Here is a 7,380-nt window from a genome sequence, read left to right as displayed (position 1 = left end):
GGGTTTAAGATACTAGAAATTTAAAAATTGAGAAATTTTTTTGCATATTTCACAAGTTTAAAGTTCAAAACATTACTCACATAATAATTTAGAAGGTATATTGTTTATTAACCCATAAAATTATTATATTTATATTACGTACAAAACAAAAAATCAAGTGGAGAATAATTATAAAATATGTAATTAAAATTTTAAATTATCCTTTTTGAGCATTTAACTTTTAAGAAAATACATCGCATTGCTCCCCTTAAATGCCTGGTTCCACCACTGAGTGTAATTAAGTTGAACCTTTGAAGCCAAATGTTATCATTCCATTCTTTTGATATATGGTATCTATTTGTAATTTCCCAAAATCATGTTACCTTTGAGGTATTCCATCAATGCATAAATTCATGAATCATTACTACAAAAATGAGAGTTAATAGCATATATTTTGTAGCAATAAAAAAAAACACCACTGATATTAACTCTAAAGATGTTTAGTGGCATTTCTTTTTTCAAATGCTACTGCTTTAAATTTTTTTATTTTCAATTTAAATAAATAATATTAGGTGGCATTTATTAAATAAAATGCCACAACATTGAGTTTTGTAATATTATTGGTGACAATTCAATAATAAAACATCACCTTTCTATTTCGTTTTAATTTACCTGTAGTGTTTTATTAGATCATATAATAATTTAAATATAATTATTTAATTCATTAATAAAAAATATATTCATAATTAATTAATTAAGATCAAAGAGGTGGCATTTCTAGAACATGAAAATACCACCTTTCTTATTTTTAATATATTCATTTTATAAATAAAGAGAGGTGGTGTTTCTAGTCACCAAAAATACCAATTCTCTTCTTATTGTTAAAAACTTTATATTTATAAATAATTTTTAATCATATTAAAAGAATTTAATAGATAATATAAAATTATTTAATAATTTATTTTTTCATAAATATTGAAAGAGAGGTGACATTTCCAACAGATAGAAATGCTACCTCTCTCATATTTTTACTATAAATATATTTTTAATATAACAAAATAATTACTTATATATTTTATTTGATGAAATTATTTAGAGATATATTTTTATTAACTAAATAATGAAAGAGAGGTGGCATTTTTAGGTGTTAGAAATGCCACCTCTCTCATATTTTTATTTTTTATTATTAAAATGTTTTAATATGATAAATATTTATTATATATTTAATTTGATGAAATTATTCAATAATATATTTTTTCATAAATACTAGAATAGAGGTGGCGTTTCTAAGTGTTAGAAAAGCCACCTCTATCTTATTTTTTTTATTTTTATTATATAAATGTTTTAATATAATAAATATTTATTTATATATTTTATTTGATGAAATTATTTAGTCATGTATTTTTTTATAAATAGTGGAAGATAGATGGCGTTTTTAGGAAAAAGAAACACCACTTCTCTCATATTTTTATTATAAATATATTTTTAATATAATAAAATAATTATTTATATATTTTATTTGATGAAATTATTTAGAGATATATTTATATTAAATAATTGAAGAGACATGGTGTTTCTAGGTCTCAGAAACTCCACCTCTCTCATATTTTTATTATTTTTGTTATAAATATATTTTTAATATAATAAAATAATTATTTATATATTTTATTTCATAAAGTTATTTAGGAATATATTTTTTTATCAAATAACGAAAGAGAGGTGGTATTTTTAGGTTCAGGTTTAGAAAGGACACCTTTCTCATATTTTTATTATTTTTATAATAAATAATTTTTTAAAATAATAAAATAATTATTTACATATTTTATTTGATGAAATAAGTTAGAAATATATTTTTTATTAAATAATGGAAGAGAGGTGGCATTTTTAGGTGTTAGAAACACCACCTCTCTCATATTTTTATTATAAATATATTTTTAATATAATAAAATAATTATTTATATATTTTATTTGATGAAATTACTTAGAAATATTTTTTATTAAATAATGGAAGAGAGGTGACATTCTCAAGAGTTAGAAATGCCACCTCTCTTATATTTTTATTATTTATTTATTTTATAAATTATTTACTTATATAACATATATAATTTATATAATATAAATATATATTTATGTTATTTATTATATATTTTTTAATAAACTTTTTTAAAACGTTCAGGGAGGTGGAATTTGTCTATATTGAAAATGCCATCTCTCTTAGAAATTTATTATTTATTTTATTTGACAATGTATTTTATTTTTATTACATAAATAATTTATAATAATGTAATTAATTTTTATATTTTAATAAAGGTTTGAGATTTATATATATTTAATAATTTTTAAATACTAAATATATATTATATACATTTATTACATATATTTATATATTAAATATATATAATGTATTAAATTTTGTCTATATTGGGAATCGCCACCTCTCATTCTGTCTTTTTTTCTTACAAAATCTGACACTTCACATGGCTCTTCCCCCTCCTCCTGCAGCTTTTCAATCGTGATCCCCCCAAATGGCTCCCTTCCAATCCTTCTCCCTTACCTCATGGTCCCACGGCCCTACCCCCAATGGCTCTCAGTTAAGTTGTCCCTCCCAACTCCCCATACTATCGCCTCTTAGCTACCTGGCTCTCCCTCTCAACTTCACGCCTACCCTAGGTCTCCTTCTCAACTCGCCATGCCTCCCCCCACCCCAGCTCTCCCTCTCAATTCCCCACAGCTCTCGCCTCTAACTCGCCCATAGCTTCTCCCTTCTTCCTCGCTTTACTCTCAGCTCATTAGTGTAAAGTAAGTTCTTTCCATCATATTTATTTTCTCATCTCTATCTTTATATGATCTAAGATCCCCACAAATTTATTTTAATTTTTCTAATCTTGTGGTCCCTTATTTTTGCTCGTGCTCATATTGATCTTCAGCTCGTGGTCCCAACTTTGTTTCCTTAACTCTGGCAGCTTGTGGTTCATCTTGTTCCCTCCTCATGGTATCTTTTTTTTGTTATGAATTTTTGTAATTCTAAATATATTATCATTTAATTTGATTTATTTATTTATCAATTGTTAAATATTAATGTGGTTGTTGGGACTTAAATTTACCTAGATAATTATTTATTAATTACCTAAAATAGTTTGATTTTTATTATCATTTAATTTTATTTATTTGTTTATCAACTGTTGAATACTAGTGTGGTTGTTAGCACTTGAATTTACCTAAAAAAATTATTTTGCATGTAAAAAAAATGTTAAATTAATTCTTGATGAAATTACAATTATTAAATAGATGATTTAATACTTGAAAATTTTTCATTTTAGTTTGTCATGTTGCCAAATTTTTTTGAAAATTTCAAATTAATTTGTTCACATTTGATTAAGTTTAAGTTGTCATGTTTTTAATTAGCTAGATCATATCCTAATTTAATTAATTAGGTGCATTAAATATCGATAGTTGTCTATTACTTGACTTGATGGATATAAATGAATATCAATAAGTAGAGGGTATAGACCGAAAGTGGATATTTGTTAATCCATTGCCAAAAGAATATAGGGATGGGTTGGAAGAGTTTATTACATTTGCAGTTTAGCATATGAAAGATTCAAATAAAATTTTGTGTCCTTACTTAGCTTAATGCTATGAAAAGAGGATTACTCAAACTGAATTGTTAGATCATTTAATATGTCATGAAATTGATCAAAGTTATACACATTGGACAAGGCATGGGGAGAAAAATGATGTATTCTGTAAAAAGGTGTATATTAGTAGGTCTTCTGAGAGAAAAGATGCATACGATGATATTGACAGTAATGGGTGTGAGACTGATCGTCGTGATGAAATGCTAAATGCAATAGAGGATGATTTTCATGATTGTCCTTAAATGTTTGAAAGGTTGGTAGGTGATTTAGAGAAACCATTATATCCTGATTGTACTAAATATACTAAGTTATCAGCAGTTCTAGTATTGTACAATTTGAAAGATGCTTATGGATGGACTGATAAGAGTTTCACTCTATTGCTTGATGTTTTGAAAGATATGTTTCTTGTTAGTAATGAACTTCCCACCAAGAATATGAGGCCAAGCAAATGTTCTGCTCAATTGGTTTAGGCTATAAGAAAATACATGCATGTCATAACAATTGCATTTTGTTTTGTAATGAGTATGCTTCGTTAGAGAAGTGACCTAAATGTGAAGCATCATGATATGAAAAGAAATCAAGACTTGTGAAGGCACTATGGTATTTTTTCATTATACTGAGATTTAGGCGTATGTATGGAAATGCAAAAATTGCCAACTTGTTGACATGGCATGAGAATGAAAGGATTATAGATAGAAAGCTTAGGCACCCTACAGATTCTCTTCAATGGAAAAAAATTGATTGAGTACCTGATTTTAAAGATGAAGAAAGGAATCTTCAGCTTGCATTGTCAACCGATGGAATCAATCCACACTGTTCAAAGCAATACCTACAACACATGGCCAGTAATATTAATAATTTACAACTACATCCATGGTTATACATGAAATATAAGTTTATAATGTTGTCTATGTTAATCTTTGGGCCTAAACAATTGGGAGATGATATAGATGTATATTTAGCTCCTTTAATAGAGGATTTGAAGCTAATGTGGGACACTGGCATGGAAGTTTATGATGGGCATAGAGAAGAAACTTTCAATTTAAAAGCTTTGTTATTTGGCACAATCAATGATTTTTCTGCTTATGAAAATTTCTCAGGATATAACATCAAAGGACATGGTGTATGTCCTATATGTGAAGAGGAAACTCATTCAATATGGTTAGATCATTGTAAGAAAAATGTTTATATAGGGGACCATAGATTCTTACCTTCAACACATTGCTGGAGGAAATGGAGAAAAGCTTTCAATGGTGACTCTGAAGAAGGAAAACTGCCTAGGTCATTGACAGGCATGAATATTTTTCAAAAGGTGAAAGACCTTGATAATCATTTTGGCAAACTTTTTGCAAAAAATGTTGCAACAAGTGGTTGGAAAAAAAAATCAACTAGTTGAAAGCCAAAAATATCACTTCAGAAGGGGAAGAAAAGGATAGGCATTTATTAAACAAGATAAAGTATGTCTTATATTCAATAATTATTACATATGTTTGAGTGATTTATAAATTCAATTAATTGTTTTAATATGTAGATTAAAAAAGACAATTTAAATTGTGAACAACTTACATGACATGAAGTGTGGGGAGAAGGATGATTATATTCAAAAGGTAAAATTGAAGATGAAGGTGTGAGGCAAATTTGGCAGACTTATGTACATATTAGTATTTAGTTCATGTTTAAATTTTTATTTATATGATTTCATTTTATATATAATATATTATGATCCTTATATGATAGCAAACTTTGTCACAAGAAATGTTAAAAGCAACACAACAATTTAGTTGTGAGGATATCCTCAGCAAAGCTTTAAATGTTCAAGAAGTCCCTGGTCGTGTTAAAGGGATTGGTTTTGGTGTTACCCAAACCACTTATTTTAGTGGTCAGAGATGCTCAAACAAGAGTGTCATTGCTGAGTTGATAAAGGAAATAAATGTATTTCAATAACAATTGTTGGAACAGAATATGCGCGAGCGACATTATGAAGAACAATATCATTAGTTACAAGAACAAAATAAAAAATTATTTAAGCAAATGAATGCTATGGTTTAGCAAGGTTTTGTGAGAGTTCCAATAATTAAAAGCCTTAATTTGAGAGATAGCTGCACTTCTGTGTCAAACCATCCTACTTTCCCTCTGGTAATACTTTTTCTAGACAACTTTTAAAGTTATTATCATTTTTACAATATAAATTGCTAAATATTTTATTTGTTTCTAGGGGGAATCAAAATGAAAATTGTACATAGAAATTTCATTCAAAAATGCAGTTGTTGTGGGTACAGTTTACAATTTTATTGATGGTACTTTACATACTATTCTGTTACACCCTAGTACGTTGTGAGTTTCTGTGGACATTTGCACTAAGGATAATGCCAAGTTACCGATACCTCTTAATGATGATATTGTATTGGTCAGAGATGCTGAGGGAACTTTTGTTGAATGGCTTTTATATCTCATTGAGTCATTTGATAAGGTAATTATATTTCACACTTCCTTAAAATATTCTAGATGCAATTGTAATTATGACTTAATGTTTTTTATTTTTTCAGACTCAGTCAAAATCAAAAAACAAAAAAATCATTGAAGCGCATGGTAATATTTCTAAGGAATCTAATATCATGCATAAACAAAAAAGTGTATCTCATGGAGCTTCAAAAATGCAAAGAGCTAATAATTGTCATGAAGTTCTTTGGTCTCTTTTGCCAAAGGTTATTGCTAATAGCCAAACACTTGAAATAAATTTTGAAAGAGAAATCTATTGTAAAGACAGTTGGAAATATCATAGAAATACTATTTTGGAGATACTTGATCGAGAATGGGCAAGTACTTTTGCTATCAATACTTGAATAAGGTACTTTTTTCATAACATCTTTTCATATTGATTATTTTATTTCTTATTGTAATTAATTTTAATATATCTTTTTGTTATTTATCAAGGTATTTGTACATTTCTTTTTTGGAAGACACGGAGAAAGATAATAGATTTTCATTTATTAGTCCTCATGATATTAGTCATGGATCGATGAGTGCATCTGAACAAGTAGATCTTCTAAAAAGAAATATTCATCAAAAAGGCTGAAGTTAGAAAAAATATGTTATTCTTAATACCTTACAATACGGGATAAGTATTTTATTAATTACTTTTTTAATTAATTGTTGTTTTAGGTATGCCTCAATTTTATTAAGACATAATCAAAGTTTAAATTTTTTATGAAATATTGAATTTTGATTGTCCTTAATCCTGTCACTATTCTTTTGTCTTTAATTTATTATCTCAATTCTCTATTTGGAGGCGTGCCGACAGATCGTCCTAATATATTGAGTTTATTCAATAAGTAAGCATTTATATTTATAAGAATTATTTTACATATTCACACACACACACACACACACACACACACACACACACACACACACACACACACACACACACATATATATTTGCATCAATTATCATTGATTAAGTTTTTTCTATTTTGGCAGGGCTTTAAACAGCTTTCATGATCACAAAGAGCTCCCCTTTTCTAGAAATAAATATTTCTCAAAGAGTTATCAACGGATAAAGGTTATGGTATATTTAATTTATACATGAAAGATTTTATTGAATTATGAAAAATAAATTTATTTGCTTCTTAAATTTATATTACTTTATTTTTTAGTGCCCTTTCCAACTAAATAATAATGATTGTGGGTACTACATTATGAAATACATGAAGGATGTGATCACCCGTAGTCAAACTTTTATCCCATTTGAGGTACAAAAAGT

General features: G+C 27.1%; 1 long non-coding RNA gene across 1 annotated transcript; it reads left to right on the top strand.

Annotated features, from left to right (window-relative positions):
• Positions 1–5,899: 5,899 nt before the first annotated feature.
• Positions 5,900–7,178, top strand: LOC129290237 (uncharacterized). Its single transcript, XR_008588295.1, has 3 exons — positions 5,900–6,087; positions 6,164–6,465; positions 7,098–7,178. It is a non-coding gene; the product is annotated as an uncharacterized LOC129290237 (long non-coding RNA).
• Positions 7,179–7,380: the final 202 nt, after the last annotated feature.

Source organism: Prosopis cineraria, unplaced genomic scaffold (assembly GCF_029017545.1).
Source record: "Prosopis cineraria cultivar Desert tree isolate PC_DT_omini unplaced genomic scaffold, ASM2901754v1 PC13, whole genome shotgun sequence".
Classification (NCBI taxonomy): Eukaryota; Viridiplantae; Streptophyta; class Magnoliopsida; order Fabales; family Fabaceae; genus Prosopis; species Prosopis cineraria.
Note: the sequence above shows the minus strand (reverse complement) of the source record. Positions and strands in the feature narration are given on the sequence as shown.